This window comes from Anolis carolinensis, chromosome 4 (assembly GCF_035594765.1).
Source record: "Anolis carolinensis isolate JA03-04 chromosome 4, rAnoCar3.1.pri, whole genome shotgun sequence".
Lineage (NCBI taxonomy): Eukaryota > Metazoa > Chordata > Lepidosauria > Squamata > Dactyloidae > Anolis > Anolis carolinensis.
In genome coordinates, this window is record NC_085844.1 from 133,718,097 (window position 1) to 133,743,422 (window position 25,326).

The 25,326-nt window shown below is 43.2% G+C and overlaps 1 long non-coding RNA gene across 2 annotated transcripts in view; it reads left to right on the top strand.

Annotated features, from left to right (window-relative positions):
- The window catches only part of LOC103278605 (uncharacterized), a 280,461-nt gene that overhangs the window by 174,537 nt on the left and 80,598 nt on the right, over positions 1-25,326 (top strand). For both annotated transcript variants that reach the window (XR_010005242.1, XR_010005243.1), the window contains exon 3: positions 20,767-20,911. This is a non-coding gene — a long non-coding RNA (uncharacterized LOC103278605). The remainder of the gene's footprint in view (positions 1-20,766; positions 20,912-25,326) is intronic.

Sequence of the window (25,326 nt, forward strand, 5' to 3'; positions counted from 1 at the left end):
AGTTGCTGGAGCAAAAGTTGTTGCACCGCTGTGAGTTCCTGCAGCCAATCTTCTGCTGCGGGAACTTCTGAAGTTTCAATGACAGGGGGAAAGAAACGTGGATGGAAACCGTAGTTTGCAAAGAACGGCGTTTCTTTTGTAGAAGCTTGAACTCCATTATTGTAGGCAAACTCAGACAGTGGTAACAGAGAAGCCCAATTGTCCTGTTGGTAGTTTACATAACAGCGAAGATACTGCTCCAAAGTGGCATTGGTGCGCTCCGTTTGCCCATCTGTTTGGGGATGATGAGCTGAAGATAAGCGAGAGTCTATGCCCAGTAGTTTTTGTAGTGCCTTCCAAAAACGAGAGGTGAATTGAGATCCACGGTCTGTGACTAAACTCTTGGGCAATCCATGTAGTCTGAAAACATGCTGAAGAAATAGATCCGCAGTTTCTTTGGCCGTGGGGAGGCCTTCGCAGGGAATGAAATGGGCTAACTTGGTGAATAGGTCCACCACCACTAAGATCGTGGTGAATCCACAGGAAGGTGGTAGGTCAGTGATGAAATCCGCGGAAATTATTTCCCATGGGCGAGATGGGGTAGGAAGGGGGTGCAAAAGCCCTGAGGGCTTCTCCCTTCGTATCTTGGAGCGCTGGCATACTGGGCAGGTGTTGACATATTTTTCCACATCCTTGCGGATCTTGGGCCACCAAAAATCTCTTAGGATCAAATGCATGGTTTTAAATAGTCCGAAGTGTCCTGCTGGTTTGCAGTCATGACACAGACGAAGCGCTTTTTCCCTGCCCGGTCCGGGTGGGATATAAACATGATTTCTATAGCAGAGCAGCCCATCTTTAAGCGAAAAGGGAAAATGCAGACCTTGGCGAAGTTGGTCCTGCGCCCAGGCATCTGCTTGCTGACTAGCCCTGATTTCTTGAGCACAGATGGGTCCTGGAGTAGGGGAAGTTGAACCAATGGGACTGGATTTGGTGTTCCCCACTGTGAGCGTGGCAAAGTTCTCAGGTTGTAGCAGTTGGGATTCAAAGGTCTCCTTGCGTCCTGCAGCGTATTCCGGTTTACGTGACAGGGCGTCTGCTTGCTTGGTTTGAGCTGGGGTCACATAATGGATCTGGAAGTTGAAACGTTCAAAGAATAAAGCCCAACGTTGCTGCCTCTGATTTAGTTTGCGGGCAGTTCTTAGATGTTCTAGATTACGATGATCAGTGTGGACTTCAATGGGGAATTTGGCCCCTTCTAGCCAATGTCTCCAAGTTTCAAAGGCTGCCTTTATGGCCAGTAGTTCTTTTTCCCAAATGGTGTAATTCCTCTCTGGTGTGGTTAGTTGACGAGAATAAAAGGCACAGGGGTGGAGGTGATCTCCCACCGGTTGTAAGAGTACAGCCCCAATTGCCACATCAGAGGCGTCCGCTTGCACCACAAAAGGGGTTCCAGGATTTGGGTGCTGTAGAATTGGCTGGGAGGTGAATAGTTTCTTCAGTTGCTGGAACCCTTTCTCTGCTTGATCAGTCCAGCGGAAAGGCTGCTTTCCACGGATGCAGCTAGTGATGGGGTCGGACCAGCGGGCAAAATCTGGAATGAACTTGCGGTAGTAGTTCGCGAACCCCAAGAAACGCTGCACCTCTTTCTTGTTAGTTGGCGCCCGCCATTCCAATACTGCTGAAACTTTGGCTGGATCCATGGAAAGCCCTAGAGGCGAGATGCGGTAGCCAAGGAAATCTACCTCTTGTAGATCAAAAGCGCATTTTTCTAGCTTGGCATAAAGTCCATGATCCCGCAGTCGTTGCAACACCATTTTGACGTGGTTCTCATGTTCTGATTGTGATCTGGAAAACACCAAAAAATCGTCCAGGTAGATTATCAAGAATCTGTCTAGATAGTCCTGAAAAATATCGTTGACAAAATGCTGGAACGTTGCGGGAGCTCCGCATAAACCGAAATTCATAACTCGGGACTCGAATAATCCGAATTTAGTCTGGAAGGCGGTCTTCCACTCGTCCCCTTCTCTGATGCGAACTAGATTATAAGCCCCCCGAAGATCCAGCTTGGTGTAGACCTTGGCTCCTCGAAGTCGGTCCAGTAGATCCGAGATTAAGGGCAGGGGATAGCTGTTCCGCTTGGTGATATTGTTCAATGCTCTGTAGTCCACCACCAAGCGTAATTCCCCTGACTTCTTCTTCACAAACATCACTGGGGAGGCGGCTGGGGATTGAGAGGGTCTGATGAACCCCTTGCGAAGGTTTGTCTCTAAGAATTCCCTGAGAGCTTCTTGCTCTGGTTCAGTCAGGGAGTAGAGATGCCCTCGCGGGATCGGGGCCCCCTCCACCAAGTCAATGGCACAGTCATAAGGTCTATGTGGGGGTAATTTTTCGGCTTCTTTCTCATTGAATACATCCCAATACTCGGAGTACTTCTTTGGCAAGGTGATGATGGGCTCGGAGTCTGTGGCATGGCATACCTTGGCTACGAGGCAATGGTTTTGGCAGTACGGTGAAGCAAACTGCAGTTCTCTGTTGGACCAGGAGATGTTAGGGTCGTGGAGTGTCAGCCATGGAATTCCCAAAATCACAGGGAAATGGGGAACCTCGGTAACAAAGAAGGAAATCTCTTCCATATGTTCCCTTATCCACATCCTGGTGGGTTCCGACCACTGGCTTACGGGGCCCGTCTTGAGGGGACGGCCGTCTATGGCTTGCACCACACGGGCATTCTTGAAATCATGATATTGTAATCCCAGAGAGTCGGCATACTCTCTATCGATGAAATTGTTGGTAGCTCCAGAGTCTATCATGGCGTGGATCATGACGGGTCCCCTTTTTGCTGACCATAATGTGACCACGAGAAGGAACAGGACCCCGGTTGGCGGCTCTTGGATGGATTTTTTGACCGGGTTGGCGAGCCTCTCTACACCCGGTCGTTGGCTTCCCCCGCCGGCTGTGTGCCAGTCGGCTCAGACGCCTTCGACTCCGTGGAGGACGCCGCCGCAAGACGGGCGGCAGGCTTCCCTTTGGCTGGGCACTCTCTGGCGAAGTGGCCCCCGTTCCCGCAGTACCAGCAGAGGTTCAAGCGTTGACGACGGGCCTTCTCGGCGGCATCTAGTCTGGGACGCACATTGCCCAACTGCATCGGCACCTCCTCGCCTCCTCTGGGGTATGGGGTTGGCGGCGGGGGTCTCCACACCGGACGTGGCTGAACACTGGCGGGAGCGGGGGGTTTTGCCCCGGCTCTACCGCCCTGGCCTCGAACCCATTGTTTCCTGTTGGCAATCATGACTTCAGCCCGTAAACATTGATCAATGAGTGCCTCGAGGGTCTGGGGAGGATCCACCTTGGAGATTTCTTCCAGCATTTCAATGTTGAGACCCTCCCGAAATTGTCCTCTGAGGGCTACATCGTTCCAGCCGGTGTTGTGGGCCAGCACGCGGAACTCGGCTATGTACTGAGACATGGGTCTGTCTCCTTGAAGGAGGCGCCGGAGTTTGTGACCGGCTGCCTCCAAATTGTCCTCGATTCCCCAGGTCTCCTTAAGGTGATCCAAGAAGCGTTGTGCTGAACTTAGGTGGGGGGAGGCTTGATCAAACAGGGCCGTCGCCCAGCTAGCCGCTGGTCCGTCTAGAAGACTGTAGACCCACGCCACCTTGATGTCTTCTTGGGGAAACTCGGCATCACGGGCCTCTAGATAAGCTTGACATTGGCGGCGGAAAACATGAACCTTAGCAGCTTCTCCAGAAAACTTGGTAGGCAACGCCATGGCCGGGAGGCGAACTCCGCGCTCCCTCAACCCTTTTATTTCTCCATCCTGCGCGTTGAGTCTGTCACGGATGCGGTCCACTTCGTCCTTGCTGATGGTGTAGCTGAGCGGCTGTCCAGCCGGCGCGGCTCCGGTAGACATCCTGGCCTCGGTTAGTTGGTGCTTATGGGAGGCGGAGTCAAACTGTCACGACCCAGGCGGCAGAGGCACCAATAACCATACACAGAGGCCAGAATCTAACTAATATCTTTATTGAAGGAATATATAAAGTTAATAAAAACAAGTATAGAAAATAGTCCAGAATTAGACCCTTCAGGAAAGGTCAGAATTAGTCCAAAAAAGCAATGTCCAATAAGAAATATTAAGGTCCAAAGTTGTAATCCAATAACCGAAACACTCACTTTGCCAAGCAAAGTGAGGGGAGATGACAAGGTCCTTAGTCCATAAAACTTGAGCGTGGCTAGGAAATAACTTGATACTTGAAACAAGGCTTGAACGTGGAACAAGGTAACTAAGAACAAGAACAAGGTCCGTGGAATAACTTGGTAAAATCCGTGAAACAAGGCAAGGATTAGTCCTGGGAAACAAGGCAAAGTCCGTAGGTAAACAAAGGCTGGGAAGCAAGGCGAAGGCTGGATAGCAAGGCAAGGCTTGAGCTGAAGCGAGGCTTGAATCGGAGCGCGCTGTCCAGACACAACTCGCTCCGTAGGCTGACGAATTGACTCCGCGAAGTTGCTACGCGGGCAAAACACCTATATAGAGTCCAACTTTCTCACCAAAGCGGTTCTCTGGGAATCAGAAACGAAAGCTAAACTCTGAGACCAGATGTTAAACTCCTTAAAGATTCTCACGAGAACCAATGTTAATTGGCAACATTCTTAGCTGCTATCCTCGCACTCCTGCGCGAAGCTGAATCCAAACTTCTCTGTTGTTTACAAAACTCCCGGCGCAAGAACACGGGAGAAGTAGGCTCTGGGGTTGTTTGACATACTTCTGGGGCACAACTTTCTTGCAGGTGCAAGGTTTCCAGATCTGCCTGGGAAGGATCTGGCTGAGAGGAATCCAGTTCAGACTGGGAAGGTAAAAAACCCAAGTTTTCATCTTCATCAGGGATTACAATGTCCTGAGCAGGACTACAAGGCCCATGGTTCATCACAGAGATCGGGTTTTTCTGTCCACTCGCTTTCTGCCCTCCCACCGCCCTTGCCGGAAGTTAGATGCCCGTTTCATTGGCCCCTATCCAGTGGTGGCGCAATTAAACCCCGTGACTTTCAAACTCCAACTTCCGCGTTCAATGCGCATTCACCCAGTGTTTCACCGTTCCCTGCTCCTTCCGGCGGATGGTGTGCGTCCTGATACAGACCAACCGGCCCCCCCTCCTGTTTTGATGAATGGGGAGGAGGAGTTCGAGGTTGAGGACATTTTGGATTCTCGCTTTCACCGCCGCCGCCTACAATATCTCATTGACTGGGTGGTTTTGGCCCTGAGGAACGCTCTTGGGAAGACGCCTCCACAGTCCATGCTCCTGAGCTAACCCGTCGCTTTCATCAGACCTATCCCGCCAAGCCGCGACCTCGCGCCTCGGGGAGAGGGCCCCAGTTTGGGAGGGGCCTTGAGGAGGGGGATAGTGTGATGACCCATGGGCCTTGTAGTCCTGCTCAGGACATTGTAATTCCTGATGAAGATGAAAACTTGGGTTTTTTACCTTCCCAGTCTGAACTGGATTCCTCTCAGCCAGATCTTTCCCAGGCAGATCTGGGAACCTTGCACCTGCAAGAAAGTTGTCTCCCAGAAGTATGTCAAACAAGCCCAGAGCCTACTTCTCCCGTGTTCTTGCGCCGGGAGTTTTGTAAACAACAGAGAAGTTTGGAATCAGCTTCGCGCAGGAGTGCAAGAATTGCAGCTAAGAATGTAGCCAATTAAGACTGCTTCTCGTGAGAATCTTTAAGGAGTTTAACATCTGGTCTCAGAGTTTAGCTTTCGTTTCTGATTCCCAGAGAACTGCTTCGGTGGGAAAGTTAGACTCTATATAGGGGTTTTACCCGCGTAGTAACTTCGCGGAGTCAATTCGTCAACCTACGGAGCGAGTTGTGTCTGGACAGCGCGCTCCGATTCAAGCCTCGCTCCTGCTCAAGCCTTGCCTTGCTATCCAGCCTTCGCCTTGCTTCCCAGCCTTTGTTTATCTACGGACTTTGCCTTGTTTCCCAGGACCAAACCTTGCCTTGTTCCACGGATTTTACCAAGTTATTCCACGGACCTTGTTCTTGTTCCTAGTTACCTTGCTCCACGTTTTAAGCCTTGTTTCAAGTATCAAGTTATTTCCTAGCCTTGCTCAAGTTTATGGACTAAAGGACCTTGTCAACTCCCCTCACTTTGCCTGGCAAAGTGAGTGTTTCGGTTATTGGATTACAACTTTGGACCTTAATATTTCATATTGGACATTATTTCTTTGGACTAATTTTGACCTTTCCTGAAAGGTCTGCTTCTGGACTATCTTTTACATTTGCTTTTACTAACTTTATATATTTCCTTAATAAAGATATTAGATAGAATCTGGCCTCTGCGTATGGTTATTGGTGCTCTATAGCCTGGGTCGTGACAGTTATTCCCCTTTCCCCCTATCCACTAGTCTAATGTGTCATATGCTTTGTTGGATTTGGGAAAGTTGGAACTATAAACTGAAGCCAAAATATTCATTTAGCTACACAAGACTATTCAGAAGTAAATCCTATTTGAACCCCTTTATGATCCATTAGTGCGTTTATTATTCCTCAAACAATGCTAAGTACTTAAATAATTAAGTGGAAAGTTTTCTCCATTCTCTCATTTCCTTCTCTTGATGGACTCTCTCTCTCTCTCTCTCTCTCTCTCTCTCTCTCTCCTCCTTGTACTCTCCCAACCTGCTGTTAGATAACCTTCTCCTCCAGTGGATTACAGACTTGGTCATTTTTTGGTAAAGTTAAAGCCAGCTAAATTCATACCCTGCTTCTATTTTAAAAATTCTACTCAGAAATAAATCCCACTGAATTATGCGAATAAAACATCTGCTCTAAAACTGATTTTTGCAAATTATACTTCTTGATAAGAAGTGGGTGAAATTAAGACATTATTCCTTACCAACCCTTAACAGCTCTTCTTTAAACTAGAATGAAGTATTTGAATGGATCACAAATAGCTAGTCTTTCTTGGTCTTTTGCCTAAAATCAAGGTAATGAATACTGTACATCATTTTAAAATGATTTCTTTTAATAAAAATGATATTTAATTTTGTTTTAATGTTTGTATATTTGTAGAATTTAAATTGTTTTGAAATGTTTTTATTGTAAGCTGCTTTGAGTCTCCTTGTGGAGAGAAAAAACGGAATAATAATAATAATAATCATCATCATCATCATCATCATCATCTTTATTTATATCCCGCTTTATCTCCCCTGAGAGACTCACACAGTATACACATATAAGGCAAACATTCAATGCCTTTTACACAGTGAACAACATACAATAAACAGACAAAGGTAAAGGCCTTCCCCTTTCATCTCCAGCGTTTGGAGGTAATGCTTAACTCTAGCCATGAAGACGTGCTCTTGTACCATTTTCCATGCCAAGGAGCCTGTTGTCCATAGGTATCTCCAATCGTGTTGCAGACATGTCTGCAAGGGGGACCCTTTTACCTTCCTGCTGAGGTGGTACCTATTGATCTACTTGCATTGTATGCTTTTGAACTGCTAGGTTGTAGAACCTATGGCTAACAGCGGGAGCTCACCCCAACTCGCAATTTCGAACTGCCAACCCTTCCTACAGATTTCCTGCGGCTAGCGGTTTAACTCGCTGTGTTAACGCAGCCCCAAATAATAATAATAATAATAATAATAATAATAATAATAATAATACATCATGGCACTCATGGCAGCTGGGTGAGGGGGTGTTGACGGCTCTAGGCTAGAGATTAAGAAGGGCTGGCAGGCAGGGTCAGCTATCTACGTGAAACAAACAGAGGACAAAAGGCAACTTTATAAAATATTAACTAGATTACATGATCCTCTTATTATACCAACTTTTTGTGACTTGTCACCATTCATACTTCTATTTATAGCCATCACGTGCATGTTCTGATTCATTTCCAAAGACAATTAATAGCTTTTTATTTAAAACAAGCACAATTAAAATGCAGCATGTGACAGAAAACAATTACTGGGTGGATGGTCTTTCTGAACTTTATCAACACAGGCTTACATATGATGGCAAGGCAAAATGAACTCTACACTGGGCACACAATTTATTTAGACTGTGACACCGATTCTCGAAGCACCTTTTGGAAAATGCGTTTTGTTGAGTACTGTATATACTCGAGTATAAGCCTAGTTTTTCAGCCCTTTTTTAGGGCTGAAAAAGCTCTCCTCGGCTTATACTCGAGTGAGGGTCCTGGCCGGCTTTTATTCAGGTCGGCTTATACCCGAGTATATAGGTATTCAGAGTTGGACAGTCATCTTATTAAAGTCTTATTATTATCTTAAATTACAGTTTTATATAAATATTCAAAAACATTTAACCTACTGATGCCTCAAATAATGCAATTTTATTAATATCTATTTTTATTTTTGAATTTGACCCGTAGCTGCTGCATTTCCCACCCTCGTCTTATACTCAAGTCAATAAGTTTTCCCAGTTTTTGTGGTAAAATTAGGTGCCTCGGCTTATATTCGGGTCGAGTATATATGGTATATAAAATAGACATATTCTAAAAGATTTGGGTTGGTTTATCATGATGAGTTCAGTAAAGTGTGTGTCTGTCTGCGTAATGTATGTGGAAACATGATAAGAAATGTATTAGGTACTTCTGGAAATCATTGAAATTTTTATCGAAAAGCTAGAAAAATCATGTTGAGATCATTATTGATATCATTCCCATTATGTAAATCTGTGTAGTTTTTTAAACATAAATATAACTATTACTTTTGTGCCACAGTTTAAACTAACTTATCTTAAATCCTGTAAAACAGTGTTTCTCAATCTTTTTTTGACCAGGGATCACTTTGACCAGCAACCACTCCCCAACATTAGTACCAAAAGGGTTACGAATCAGTTTTTGGTCAACTTTAGATTCAGATTGGTTATTTGGGGTGCTGATTCAGAAAATTGCATTGGATAGACCACATCAGCTCTAGTTTCTGATACAGAACATATGCCATCCAGTAGCCGCCATCTGCTTGCCCACAGAAAACCATATTTAATAATTGTGACGGCGCGAGTGGCGCCATCTATGTGTTGGAACTATAAGTTTCAAGATTTGAATTGTTGTATCATTTTGCCCTTACCCTGTAAATGTAGTTGGATTGGTTATTTATATCTGTCAATCAATGTTGTTTGTACCTGTTATATTGCTCACTCAGCAAAACTTTGGCTCCACCTCTTCCTGGAGTAGGACTGTGTTTCCTCCTTTTCATTCCATCAGCAAGTTCTCTATCGGATGAACGTGAAAGAGAGGCTTGGCTCAAAAAGCCCTTCAAAAGTTACCTCTCAGCACCAATTCTGAGGTTCTTACCCTTGGGACTCACACTTCATGTTCAGGGCCAACCTGAACAACATTGAGGAGTCTCAAGCGCCTTCACATCAGTCCTTTGGCAACAGAGGAAGACTTTTGTCTTCAGATATAGGTCATTGGACTGAGGCTGAGTTTGCTCCAGCATTCACAGCCAGAGAAAGAGGGATCTGGACAAGCTTCATGGACTTAAACAATCAAAGACTGTAATGTATATTTTCTTTTACCCCCTTTGTGAACAATAAACCCAGTTTTTGAGTTATCTACAGTGTTTTGGTCCTTGGGAGTTCCAGTTTCCCTAAAGGAGGGCAAGAAGCAATCGGGGAAAGATGTCACGTCCATGCCTCTTTCACTAAGAGTTTACAGCTCCAGGCGCGACGGCACAGTGCTGAGAGGAGCCTTCTTTTCCAGAAGTACTGAGAGAGAAGCCTTCTTTTCCAGAACTGCTGAAAGAAGCCTTCCAGAAGTGCTAAGAAGGGAAAAGAAGGCGCCAGGAAGGGCCTTGAATTTGCCAAGCCCATAGTCTCCTAAAGATAAAGAAGTCAAAAGAAGCCTGCCTTTGCCTCCAGAGGGAAGCCCAGCCTTCACAAAATTGAGACATTTGCAAGCTTTCCCGCTCTTTTTGCATCTCAAGCCACCAGCAAATTGCTACATTCAGCTCTTGTAGCTGCAGCAAGTTCAAGCCTTCTGCAAAGTGGATACATTTGCTAGAAGCCTAGCCTTTGCAAAATTGAGACATTTGCTAGGTTTCCCGCCTTTTTTTTGCATCTCAAGCAGCAAATTGATACATCCAGCTCTTGTAGCTGCAGCAAGTTCAAGCCTTCTGCAAAGTGGATACATTTTGCTAGAAGCCTAGCCTTTGCAAAATTGAAACATTTGCTAAGCTCCCGCCTTTTCTGTTTCCCAAGCTAGCCAGCTAATTGCTACATTCAGCTCTTCAACTGTACAAGATCAAGCTTTTTGCAAAGCAGATACATTTCGCCAGAAGTCAGCCTTTGCAGACAGACCAAGCCTCTTCCAGAACCCAGTTTGCAAAGCAATAAATTCCAACCTTCTGCAGTTCCTGCCATTTATTCAGAGCCTGCTGCAAGTTTATGAAAGCCCAGGCTTAACTTCCCAGTTAAGCAGCTGTTTTAATTGTCTTGTTTAAAATATTGCATTGCCCTTTTGTGTGCCTTTAGTTGTATAGTTATATAGTATTGCATTTTGTACTGTTTGAAACTTGGGATAAGTTTCCTTTTGAATTACAGAATGTCAAGTCATAGCAATGAGATTTTGCAAACAAGGGTCAAATCTCCCCGCCCAGTCAGAGAAAGGCACCCCACAGAGAAAACAATGCTCTGCCTTTTGCAGCAGGAAGGCCAGCTTAGGCAGAGGTTTAACAGAGCTTGGCAAAACCTGCCAACCATAGCTGATGCAATAAAGGCATCCTTTTGCCCAAAGGAAAAGGAAATTCTTAGGCAAGAATTTGTAAAGGCCTTCAATAATGGGAGTGCTATTGCAGAAGAAATAATCTATGTACTGAACAAAATTAACACTCCAGAGTCTTTAGATAGGGCTAAGGAAATTTCTTTTAGCCTACAAGAAGAGAGGAGGCATTACAGCGCGGTTCTATCTGAACCAGAGCCCAGTTCCTTATTCAAAGGTGCAGAAGAAAGGGTTCAAGGCTCCCCATGTGTAAGCCTTAGATCTAGTCTGCTCAAGATTCCATCTAATGATGCTAGCCATAAATCCAAGCATTCATCTAGGCATAGCAGTTCCTCCCAATCCATACATTCATTCATCAGTACTTCTTCCAAAGCAGCCCACTACAACAGAGAGGCTGTCCGTTTGAAAATTAGAAAAGAGGTTTTAGAAGCACAGGCGTCTGCAGAAATGGCTAAGCAAGACCTTTCCTTCAATGAAGAGGAACTCCTCCTTCAACAGGCTAAAACCAAGCAGAAACTGCTTCTAGCACAGGCCAGGGCCCAGAGAGAAATAGAGCTTGCTATGGCTGAAGCCAAGCAAGATGAGCTGCAACGGGATCTAGATCTGCTTCAAGTAAAAAGAGACACAGCACAAAAGATAGTCAGAGCTAACGTTCTAGCCAAAGCCCTATCACAGGAACTAACCCAAGAAAACCTTAGTTTCCTGCCAACACAAGAGCCTACAGCAAAGGTTTCAGCACATCTGCAACTGGAATCACCTGTAGTGCAGAGTCATATCTCCTTTCGCCACCTTGAAGATTGCTCACCTGTTCCAGTGTTCGCAACTTCAAGGCCTGCCCATTCCTCAGAAGTACAGCAAAGCACGGCCGGGAGAGTGCCATCATCTCTGTCAGAGTCCATCCCTCTACTTAGGCCTCAGAGATACCACCTGTCTACTTGGGAACGAAAGGATGACGTCTTTCAACTACATCCAGATGTCCATTCAGATTGGCAAGGCATGGCCGGGAGTGAACCACCACATTCATCCCTGCATACCAAGTCAATTCTCCCATCGCTGAAGATGAAGGCTTCAGAGGTGCTGCCTGCCAGCAATCTGCTGAACCCAGCATCGCCTACCATCAAGACAAGATGTGTTCAACTGAAGAACATTGACTTCGTCGGGCCACATCACACTCCTCAGATGTACCCTTACTCACTGGAGTCTCAATTGGGTTCCCTCTTGAGAAATCCAAGAAGAGACATCAGAGATAAAGGCGTCCAGAAATTCACTGACCGACCAGATGACTACCTTCTGTGGAAAATCACCTTCATGAGGGCCATTCGAGATTTCAAGCTAGAAGCGGATGAAGAACTGTCCCTTCTTATGGCGTGGCTTGGACCCAGCTCAGCCGAGCAAGTAAAAAGACTTTATGCTGCTCATGTAGCAGACCCCCAAAGAGCTTTGTCCACAGCGTGGTCTCGCTTGGACCAGCGCTTTGGTGCGAGCACTGACATAGAAGCGTCCCTCATGGATCGACTCAACAGGTTCCCATCACTGAAGATGAAAGATTGCAAACAGCTTTGGGACTTTAGTGATCTTTTACTAGAGCTAGCTTCAGCCAAAGGAAATCCAGAGCTGCCAGGTTTAGCATGTCTGGACCAGCACACGTCACAGAGTGCCATTCTCTGCAAACTTCCTTTTCCTCTTCGAGAAGCTTGGGGGAAACAGGTGTTCAAGTACAAAGAGGAGAATGCAAATGTATACCCGCCCTTCACCTTTTTGGTGGATTTCGTCACTAGAGCAGCCCGTGAGAGGAATGACCCTCAAACAGGTCTTCTCGCTTTGTACCAAGACCTAAAGCCTGAAAAGACCTCCAAAGAAGACAAAGCCCAGGGCAAAGATCTTAGAAGGAACCTGAGTGTCAAGATGACAGACGCAACTCCTGCAACTTCTGCTCAACCAGTCAGCAACAACACCATATCCTGTCCCATTCATCAAAGGCCACACAGCCTAGCTGAATGCAGAGAGTTCGCAAAGAAGCCTTACAAAGAACGACTCCAAATAATTCAAAAGGCCAAGGTGTGCTTTAGATGCTGCGGCGCCACTATTCACTTCTCCAAAGACTGCAAAGAAAAGGTTAAATGCCAACACTGCAACAGCATCAAGCATTGCTCTGCAATGCACAACTTCGATTCCCCTCAATTCAAAGCAAAGTCAAATTCTCCTGCCAAAGAAGAAACCAAAGAAGACCAAAAGCCTACAGAACCTCAGGTAGCCCTCAAGGCTCCTGCGGTTGCCTGCACCAAGCTTTGTCAAAATAGCCACAAGCCCAGATTTGCCACCCAATCTGCCTGGCAGAGGTGTATCCAGACAAGCAGCCATGGAATAAGAAAAGGGTCTACGTCGCCTTGGATGCCCAAAGTGACGCATCTCTTGCAACCCCAGAGTTCTTCAACATGTTTGACCTTCATACAGAGACAATAGAATACACCATATCCACTTGTTCTGGAAAGAATAAGATGAATGGCAGAGTTGCAACAAAGTTCAAAATCTCGCCTGTTGGACAAAAGGTCAGATACGATCTTCCTGACCTTATAGAATGCAGCCTGATTCCCAGGAACAAAGAACAGATAGCCACGAAGGAGGTGGTGCAAGCCCATTCTCATCTCAAAGGTATTCAAGACCTAATTCCAGCTTTGGATTTAGAAACAGACATCGTAATGCTTATCGGTGCAAATTGTCCCACACTGTTCCGTGTTAGCAACCAGATTGAAGGTCCTAAGGGATCACCCATGGCCCAGCAGTTGCCTTTAGGATGGACGGTGTTAGGCCCAGTCTGCCTGAACAAGATGTTCCAGCCTGTCACTAAAAGGCCTTCACTAATGCAAGGATGTGCCAGCCACATCTCAGTTTGCTGCCAGGGAGTAATGCCCGATTACTCTTCCATCATCGAAGTCACAGAGAGAGATGAGCAAACAGCCTTTTCTAAAAATGAACAGAAGTTCCTTGAGATGATGAACAGCCAAGTCACTCAAGTCTCTGAAGGTAATTGGATAGCACCTTTACCTTTCAAGCCGGAAAGACCATCTCTACCCAACAACAGAGATGTTGCCCTTCATCGTCTCCTGTCCTTAAGAAGAAGGATGCTAAAAGATCCGAAGGTAAAGACCCAGATCACCCAGTTTGTGGAAGACCTCTTCAGAAGCAACTACGCTGAACCAGCCAGTGTGTGTGCGGAGGGAGAAGAGCAGTGGCATTACATATCCACTTCAGAAAATCCGGCAGATGTGACATCCCGAGGAACATCAGCCGCAAAGTTGTCCAAGTCATCCTGGATCACTGGACCCAAATGTCTTCAAAATCCTTCCTTTCCAGAAAGCATTTCCGTGCTCAAAGACACTGAGTTGCCAGAAATTCAGTCCTGCAAATCTACCATCGATGGCCAAGACTTATCAAGGCAAGGTTTAAATCCAGCCAAGTTTGAAAGATTTTCAAAATGGACTAGACTTCAGGCAGCCATTGCCAGGCTCATACATTACATCACTACAAAAAACAGTGGTGCAATTCAGCCCCAAGATCTTTCGAAAGCCTCAACAGTCATCCTGAGATCCAGTCAAAGACAGTGTTTTTCAGAAGAAATAGCTTGTTTAGAAAGAAAAGCATCCTTGCCCAAAAATAGTTGTTTAAAGGACTTGAACCCCTTCCTGGACTATGAGGGTCTCCTTAGGGTTGGAGGTAGACTAAAAAGAGCAAAGATTAGATCCTGTGTTAAAAATCCTTTTATTTTGCCACACCATAGCCACATAGCTCTGCTGTTGACACAGCATTTCCACACAAAAGTCAAACACCAAGGAAGGTCAGTTACTCAGTCTGCCCTAAGAAACTATGGGTTTTGGATTGTTAGGTGCCAACGTAAAGGCTGGGGATTTGGTGTTACTTAATCAAAGATGCTCCTAGATACCAATGGGCTAAGGGTATTGTGTCAAAATTATATCCTAGCTCTGACAATAGAGTGCGCAAGGCCCAGGTTAAGGTCATCTCTAACGAAAAGGTTTTTTTTTTTTATTTGACAGGCCTATTAGCGACATGGTTGAGTTATTTTCACAAGACGTACAGTCTTAAAGTTATTAGAGTTAAAGGTATTTAACTCCATTTTGTTTAGATTTCCGAAAGTCCGGAAATCTAGGCCAGGAGTGCGACGGCGCGAGTGGCGCCATCTATGTGTTGGAACTATAAGTTTCAAGATTTGAATTGTTGTATCATGCCTGATTTTGCCCTTACCCTGTAAATGTAGTTGGATTGGTTATTTATATCTGTCAATCAATGTTGTTTGTACCTGTTATATTGCTCACTCAGCAAAACTTTGGCTCCACCTCTTCCTGGAGTAGGACTGTGTTTCCTCCTTTTCATTCCATCAGCAAGTTCTCTATCGGATGGACGTGAAAGAGAGGCTTGGCTCAAAAAGCCCTTCAAAAGTTACCTCTCAGCACCAATTCTGAGGTTCTTACCCTTGGGACTCACACTTCATGTTCAGGGCCAACCTGAACAACGTTGAGGAGTCTCAAGCGCCTTCACATCAGTCCTTTGGCAACAGAGGAAGACTTTTGTCTTCAGATATAGGTCATTGGACTGAGGCTGAGTTTGCTCCGGCATTCACAGCCAGAGAAAGAGGGATCTGGACAAGCTTCATGGACTTAAACAATCAAAGACTGTAATGTATATTTTCTTTTACCCCCTTTGTGAACAATAAACCCAGTTTTTGAGTTATCTACAGTGTTTTGGTCCTTGGGAGTTCCAGTTTCCCTAAAGGAGGGCAAGAAGCAATCCCCTGGGGAAAGATGTCACGTCCATGCCTCTTTCACTAAGAGTTTACAGCCCCAGGCGCGACGGCACAATAATCTAGAGCTGATGTGGTCTATTCAATGCAGTTTTCTGAATCAGCACCCCAAATAACCTCAGGAACAGGCCAAAAATGAAGACACCAAGGCACCCCTGCTTCCAGATGCCACATAGAATGACTCTGCTCAGCAGAGGGAAGAGGAGGAGAAGCAGCAGTCAGGAGTCTTGTTGTCATGCCTTTCGTGGGTAGTCAGCCTGTCCTCTCCTGCCATCTGTGTTACCTGGCACTATAAGAAGGTTTCGCAAGACCAGTCACTCTCGTTGCAATGGTGTAGTAACCGTTTCTTAGACCATATTTTAATTCTTGAGGACCACTGGTGGTCCATGGACCACAGGTTGGGAACCACTGCTGTAGAACATCATACTGCTGCTAACCAACAGGTAGGTAGGGGACCCTGCCAAAGATCCTGGTCTGGGGACTTACTTCAGGATGTGGAAGCCATGGTGTATGTAGAAGATTGAAGGAAGTGGAAAGGAGAAGAGAGATGCAAATTTTAAAAAATCATTGAACCAGTTGTAAGAATAGATTCAAATCTTAGGACAGATTTTCATACTTTTTCTAAGATGTGTTAAGCTCCCATTATTCCTAGGTAACAATGATATTATGAACTTTGTATGTATCAGGGGAAAGAATCTAGGTTGTGAGAAGATTGGCTTTTGATAGAGCCAATAATAATGTATGTCTAGGGTTAATGCTGACAACCTCAATGCTCAATAAATTCCACAATCTGTAGTAGAAACTACGAGTTTTAACCCAACATTAGTTAATAACCATTCAACTAATTAAATATTCTTGGAAAAGAATGGAGGTGGTAATTAATTTGGATATCAAAGTCCTGAAGCACCCTGGGGCTTTTGACAAACCAGACCTTTTATGGGCCCGTATCAAAGAAAATATGTATGTCTATAGCTGGTTACCTCAAACCTCTGGAGAAAAAAAGTCCAAGTTTCTTACAGTTATTTATTTAACTTATTTTTAGCTACTTTTCAAGATCATAATCTTCCAAGGTGGCTTACAGTAGAAAGTTAATCTATAAATAAAATCATATAAAACGTAATTAATTGTAATTAAACAAATTTTAATGAAAAAGTTTCAAAATGTCTGTCAGCAATGGATAACATAAAATGGTTGAATGAAAAGCTAGAGAGTTCTTTTGAGTTTTAAAAACTCTTGTATAAGACGTAACAGATGTAGTCATTTAATTGTTTCTTTTGTCATCTTCTGCATGGGTCAGTCTTAGAAAAGTACAGTACATGATTATATTGAAGCTCATCAAGCTAAAGCTAAGAAAACTGTGAGAGGTACAAATGCCCCTGCACTTTCGACTATCTTGTTTCCATGATCAGGGAGGGGGTATATTGGATTTTATTTTTCTGACTACACTGGGACTCCTTAATTCTACTGCACAGCCCACTGCTCATACTGCCATTAGTCTTTTGTGATACCAGTCAGGCAATACGTTTAGCTAATATTGGCCATATGCTGTGGGTAAAGCTCCCTACAAGCTAGTAGCAGATTCTTAAGCACAAGGGAAGATTTTGTTTGGTCCTTATTTTAAAATAAGATGACCTGACTTGTCCTTTTTAGACTAGTATATTTTGTATTCCTCCAAATTTTAGGATAGATTTTGTGGCTCAAAATATACAAAGGTGTAATATATGTATAGGGGCTAGAAGCATATGCACATGTTGTGGGAGGAATACATTACAATAATGTTAATTTTCATTCTAGGACAAAAAAGATTAATACATAAATTGAATGGACAGACTTGTAAGAAAATATATGTCTTGCTGATGTACACCAGAACCAGCTGAGCTGTTCATCCTAACTGAGAAATCTGGGGGGACCTTAAACGTGTTTGCCTTCATTGCCCAGACCGCCAACCTATTAAAAAAGTTAAAGGCATCTCCTTGCCCTTGGGTATTCAAATCCCTGTGGACAGATACAGGGAAACATACTTTGAGAAACAGCAAATGTAAATGTCCTGTTCAAGTAGCTGCTGAAATAGCATTTCTTTATTTCAAAGTCTTTCTGATGCTTCTGTAGGAAGTCGATGACACCAAATAGCAATGTTAACAAAACAAAACAATAAACAAAAAAGTCAGCAAACTGTGAATACATTCTAGTTTTGTCGAGCTTTGAACACTGCAACGTCTTCCTATAAACATTTTGCTCTGTTTTTTAACTCTCTGTGTATATCCCCATCCATTTTTAATCCAGGTTGTAAGCCACCCTGGGGCACTTGCATCTGAAAGATAAGATATAAATCATCTAAACAAATAGTAGCAGCAATGCAGAAAGGGGGGAGAGAGGGGGGAGAGAGGGGGGAGGGGGGAGAGAGAAAGCATAGCAAGAGTTAGTCCTCAACAGGCTTTTTTAAAAATAAACTTTTTCCTCATTGTGTTCTTGGAAGAGTCAGACTCTGGACAGAGAACAGCATGGCTGAAAGTGGATGCAGACAAACACATATATCTATATAAAACTTCCATAATTAGAGCCCTGACTTCCTTATGATGTGGTCAGTTTTGTATTTAAATATGTTATATTTAACAGCTGGGAAATTTCTAAAACAAAGTCAAAAAGAAACCGAAAGGTATAGTTGGATTAGCTTCTTAGGATCTCATCATACGAGTAAATTTCAGCATAGTAAGATGCTTTTGCTCCAGTTGAGCCACAGAGTCCCACACTGCCCATCATACAACGTTGGCTCACTTCTGGTAGGGCTCTATGACTCAAACAGGGTGCAAGGATCCTACAACACTGGGCTAGTGTGTGTGTGTGGGGGGGGGGGAGCCACATGGCGATGCTTCCCCACACATGATGGGGAAGGTTGCCACTGGTGAAGTGAGTCAAGACGAAGTGTGGGGGTTGACCCACTGCCCCATCAATTTGCCATGGAGGCTGGTGAATAAGAATGCAGAACCTCATGGACACAGCATAGAATTCCTTAACTACCATTAGTCCACAATGTTGATTTAACCTATTAAGTCCATAACAGCTTAGAACAGCAGGACCCCCATAAAACCTCTGGCACATCTATATCAATAATACTGAGTTACTGAAATTACCTCTCCACCAAGACTATGGACTGAAGCGCCGTGTTATTGCCTCTCTTAATGGCCATGTTTTTACTCTGTTGATCTACTGTGATTGTTATTTATTTTATATTGTTGTATTTTATATTGTGTATTTTATACTATTGCGATTGTTATGTATTTTATATTGTGTATTTTATACTGTTGTATTTTTATTGTATGTTGTTGGGCTTGGCCCCATGTGAGCCGCCCTGAGTCCCTTCGGGGAGATAGGGCGGGATATAAAAATAAACTTATTATTATATTATTATTATTTTTTTGCAGTATCATGCAAAATTGCTGGACAGATTTTTCACCAGATATGGAGGATATGTTTGGGATAGTGCAAAAAATTTAATTGGGATGATTCTGCAGATAACCTAATTGCATTTTTATTCGTGTGTGTGTGTTTGTTTGTTTTTGTACATGCATGCCAAAATGCCAGTCCATTGATGAGCAAATCTTAGCTCCATGTCAGCTGGAGCTTTAGAAAGGGGAATTTTGAGAGTCCAAAAATGAATCTGATAGTGATAATTGCTTGAGGGTGACTTTTGAAATGCAGGCTCTTTTGAGGGCAAACTAAAGTGATGATCATGACAAGCAACATTTAGCAATTAGTCAGGAAAGGCACGTTCTTTCAAGGGTAACTAAGGCAGAATATGAGGGTGATTGGAAAACCCAAAGAGAAGACTGTCCTCTTCCAGTACAGTTAAAATTGAACAATAATTAAAGTTAGTTAATGATTTCCTCAAGCAATGCTAGGTTCTTAAGCCAGTTGAAATATAGCAGTAGTGAATGTGAGGGGGTGGGGATGGGGACAGTGAATTGCAGTGACATTTTTTGGGACTGGCAATGACATGGGTGAATGTGATATCTTCACACAGCCTGCAATTGTCTCCCAGACTCATTGGGATTTCATATTCCACCAGAATTATGACTGTCTATCAAGTTCAATATATTTACAGAGCCCTTGGTGATGGGACTCCTTCTTTTGATATACATGGTTCTCTCCCAGTACAATCTGTGATTGTGAGGGAACAGGGACAAGTCTGGCTTCACACCCACACAGTTGCATAAGGAGGAGCTGATCCAGATGGGCCTTGGGATGTTTGATTCGATAACAAAAAGACTGAGAGCTGAAAATGTGTATTGGGAGGAATAAAGTATGCTCATGGCTGTCCTAGTACTGAGCTACCAAACGTAACTAGCAGGGCTATTACCAGAGATTGGGAGTAATTGTTTACAAAAAGGTTATTCATGACCAGTTCCTTTTTCCAGTCATGATAGTACAACTACAGTAGAGTCTCACTTATCCCACATAAACAGGCCGGCAGAACGTTGGATAAGCGAAAATGTTGGATAATAAGGAGGGATTAAAGAAAAGCCTATTAAACATCAAATTATGTTATGATTTTACAAATTAAGCACCAAAACATCATGCTGTACAACAAATTGATAGAAAAAGCAGTTCAGTACACGATAACATTATGTAATAATTACTATATTTATGAATTTAGCACCAACATTTTGTAATTTATTAAAAAATTGACTACAGAAACATTGACTATTAAAAGAGATAATACAGAACCTTGGATAAGCGGAGCTTGGATAGGCAAGACTCTACTGTATTTAAAAAGAAAAAAAAGTTTTGAATGAAAAATCGATGCAGTGATGAAAGAAAGACCGCTTATCAACAGTCAAAAAATTTTTCCAACCCTTAACCAATTGAAGAGTTGTACAGAAAATAAATGAATACAATGAAAACAGAGACAAATTTTCTGTCTTTTAATCTGCTTTGTCATTCTGATGCTTTGAATAGGTTTCCTCTAATGAGCAGAGTTCCAAGTCTGGCCTAACCATGTCATTAAGAGATTGTCAGTTCCTCACTATTCCCAAACAGTTGCTTTGAGTGAGAACATCTCTGTCATCTGATATTTCACTTCTTTGGAAGTGTGACTGTAATTTTAAAAGTCGCTATTTATATTTATAGTACCATGGTGTGGTGTTTCAGTGTGGCAAGTGCTCAGAAGTGGACACCTTAGTAGAGTTGTGTAAGGATTTCGTTCCTACCATTTCTTTTGTATCTTCCATTTCTTCAGGAGCACAAAACGGGAAGCTCCCTCCTTGCACAAAAATCTTCTCGGCACGAAATCCTGCTTTTGTGTGCAGCTGAACTTGCCTCCTTGCCTTGGAAAGAGAGTACATGTGGTGTGGTGTGCAGGCAGGCCTAGAGGTTAGCTGCAGGTGAGCTGAACATCTCTTACTCTGAAACAGCAGGTGCCAGGTAAGAAGAATGGAAGCCTGCATGCTGGGAAGGGGAGCCAGTGGGAGGGGAGCCAGTGGGTGGGAAGCCCCCCCCCCCCCCCCGCATAATGGTCTGATTTTTAGGACCCCAAACTAAAAACACCTTCCTGATTTCAGGAGGGTCCCAAAAATGATTCGGCCCCCCGAGTGAAAACTGGGATATGTAATGGGGCAAGGTTTATCCTGACTGCACAACCCTACTCCATAGCTTTAGAAACAAAGACAGAACCAAAAGTATCTGGGTTCATACGCAGAGGATTGGATAGAGCGGAGAGGTTGAAAGCCTAAGCAAAAAACAAAGACCAAGATGGGCCAAAAGCCAATCAGGGAATAAGGGAAGGGGGAAAAAAACCAAGGTTAAGGAAACCACTGAAACAAGGCATTGGTGTGGATAATATATTGGCAATATAGGATAGCCAGGTTAAAAATATGTACTTGTTTACCTCTCAGAACCAAAGTTAATGCCCCATTCTTTCAAAACTCTTCTGTATGTTAAAATGAGTAATGAGACTATACTGCAAAGGGAATATTTTTAACCTGAACCCAAGTAGAAGTTCTGAATACCTAATGCTGCTCACATAGAGCTTAAGTCAAACACCTGCATCAGAGATTGTTCAAAGGCACTGCAGCAGAGCTGAGTGATATTCTCAAACCATGCATGAGTAGATTTAGGGGGGAAAGCTGAATTCCTGGAGGTTCCCAACAAGATATTTTCATGGCGGTCTCTACTAGTTCTCCACTCCGCATCTGTTTCCTTGAACAATGAGGCCTTTGAGAGAAAAATATGTTTTCCTTCCAGTTACAGCAGATGCTCAATGCAAATATGATTATGTTAGACTGGAGCTCTCTATCACAAATGTTTAAGGGCAAAAGCTAGTTTTTCAGTATTCAGAAAGTTTCTCTGCAATGATATTATTTCAAAACATGTCTTATTTATAGTGCAAGCTCCCTCCCTTACACATTCCTTAGAATGGAAGAAAGGTAAAACTATCAGTTCCAAACAATTTTTGTTCACATAAAATCATCAGCACTAGGCATCATAGACTGGAATTCACTTGGGAACAGACATCTTTGTAAGGAGACTATTTGATAAGGAATATAAAATGTAATTTGCCTCCCTCCCCCAAATAGCCCCAGGATCTCCAAATCCAGTCCTCAGGATGAGGAGAAGAAACCTCAGGGTATGAACGCTGCCTTTCAAAGATCTTTTTAAATGGGAAATTCCTGTGCATTGGTGATCTTTTCTGTTGCAGTCCAGTTAGACAGGACTCATAAGGAGCAGCTTCAGTAGACTCTACAGGGGTTTCCCTGGAAATGTGTATCCCTCTTCTTTTTTTCTCAGGGCTCATACACACAGCCATATAACCAAGAATATTAAGGCAGATAATCCATGATATCTGCTTTGAACTGGATTATCTGAGTCCACACTGCCATGTGATTCAGTTCAATGTGGATTTTACACAGCTGTGTAGAAGGGGCCACAAAATTCATTCAGCTGCAGTCACCACCAGGAGAATGGGAAGGAGCAGCAAGTAAAGGAAACTGCTGAGCTTCATCAGATTTCCTGCATCAGGATTCCCTATATATGGTGCTATAGGATTTCAACAGGAGTATGTTCAAGTTTCCAGTTCTGTTTCCAGCTTTCACACTCAGCTCGAAATGGCTTAAGTTGCAATACAGCTTCCTTCCCTGATCTGAGGCACAAGTAGGTTCTACTATGGTTAGCAAAAACTATGGTACAAATACATTTCCATTGATGGCATGATTATTCCTTTCTCATTTAATTTTTGTATTTCTTTTCTCCCTTTTTCTCATTCTTTTTCTCCTCACCACACATTTCTGCTAAATGTATTCTTCTTCTTTCTGTCTCATAGGGTCCTTCCACACAGCCATATAACCCAGAATATCAAGGTAGATAATCCACAGTATCTGCTTTAAACTGAAATATCTGAATCCATACTGCAATATAATCCATATATAATGCTACACTTAGGTCTTCATCCCATGAGCTTCAGGCTTCACGCGCTTAGAAAACAGAGCCCCACGGAAGCCATCACACAACTTGAAGGTTCTTCTGGTGGGAATTCGTGGGGCTCCATTTCCACAGTGCATGGAAATGGAGCCTGCAACCCATCTTCAGGAGTCGAGTATTGCTAGACTCCAAACAGATTCAAGGTAGGGGAAATCAGGGGAAAGACGTGTAAGGACGTGGGATGGCTGGTTATCCCTCAAGATGGGAAAAGTCAGGAGGAAATGGCTTATAACAGTTCCCTCTGCTTTCCCCTCGCTCTGTCTGATGAAGACCTAATATTTTCCTTCCTGTTGCCTAACTCCCTCAGTTTTATCTCCACCCAAAAAACTCATTTCTCAATTCTCCATCTTCTCAAGTCACATCAAGTTGAAGTCATTATTGCCCTCCATTTCTAGTTATTTGTTTTATTTTCTTTCTTTCTTCTTTTCTCTTCACAAATTCTGGATACATGTTGTCTCCATTGTTTTGATTCTCACTTGTAGCCTCTTTCTCTTTGTCTCCTCTCATCTATGTGTATAATTTTCCTTCTCCTTCCATCTCTTTGGTTTTTTCTTTTTCTTTTCATTTTGTACAAGAATACCCTCTTTTATTTATGTAGAAACAGAAACTCTCAGGCTGTACTTCCCCCTTCCCACGTCTTCCTCTTTCCTTCTTCATCATATTACCAGAGGTAGGGGACCCGTCTTTGCTCTCCTAAATCTATTGTCACACAAACTGTGACATCACTGAAGATGGTATTTTGCTGATGAATCCAAAAACCAGCTTACATTAAACCATGTACTTTCATTGATGCTTCCAGTCACTGATTAACTCCTCTAACACTGGTTCATCCCAAACCAATTCTCACCTTCTAGTAAGGGTTGCCATATTCAAGCCACTCAAATCTGGAGATCTAATCTTGTTTGCTTATTTGTTTATTTGTTTGAATATTTATATCCTGGCAGAAGATTTCAGGGCATCTTAGAATTCCAATTTCAAGGAAGCTTAGAGTTACAATTTGGAACAGTAAATATCAAAAATAATTTTTAAAAACCCTAAAATATATATTACATTTTTATCAGTTAAAAAAATCAGGAAATGGTAAGTTAATTTAAAGCAGTACTAACCACAACACACAACCTGTGTGAAATCAATTAGTCCCCAAAAGTTTTAATGAAAAGTCAGTGTTTGTGCCATTCAGCAAGGGAGGTAATTCGACAACTGAGGAATCGCCACAAAGAAGGTTCCTCCAATAGACCTTAAGTAACCCATGAACATTTATTAATATTAACACCAACAACAGTAAGAAAGACAACAACAGTAATAAACTTCTAGTACAGTATTGTTCCCATCACATCTTTCTATGCCTAACTTGTAAGGAGGAGAAAATTTTTTCGGCATATGCAAGGGAGACTTGGCCTAGGAAGGGTCTAGTAGCGCTTCCACTAATTTGTCCCTACAAATTCCTCTACCCTTTTTGGTACTTTATCAAACCTGATAAGACTTTTGCCCTTAGCCAAGCCATTATTCTCTTGTCCTCTGTCCTCCCACCCCCCTTCTCTAGTGCCATCTGCAATATTTGGCTCCATTATAGAGCTATTTAAAGGATACTGAGTTAATGTACATGGACATGATGAACCTGAAATGCATGCACTATATAAATTATATTAATTTATTAACCTAATTGTCTTTGAGGGAGCAGGCATGCCCATGAAATAATATGCCTTATAACAGACAATACAGTTGGGTAAAAATAATCAACTCTACTCCTCTGAATAAAGGATCATACAGGGAAACCTGTTTTAAGGAAATGAATGTGACACTGAATGGACCTCAAGAGGCGTTTCTGTTTACAAAATGCAGTATATGCTGTTAGGTTATTAAAGCATCCACTGGAGAGCAAATGTGGTGAGAATGTGGTGAATAACTGCTTCTACATGACAGTTATTTGGAGGTGAAACAAATAGGAGTGGCTGTCTGCCAAACATTCTATTCATGAATATAATTTAATGTAACACTTTTGGTCATGTGGGTGAGTTTTGGTTCTGGAGAGAATCTGTTTGAGTGGGGAAAATGCAGCTGTAGAGGACATCTGTTTTCTAGCACCAATGTAATTGACTTATCACCCTCTTGCTTCCAGGATGAAAGGTGAAAATACACTCTGTTGATTGTTTATGTTATGCTTTGCTTGATGGAAAGATGAAGATAGGCAGAATTAGCACATTCTGGTCTTCTGAGTTTTCTGCCCAGTGTCATCTAAACCTTGAAATGGATGATGGAAATCAGAATGTGATTTGCTCCAATTAAGGAAAACTAGGTTGTCGTATCATCAAGATATCCAGGT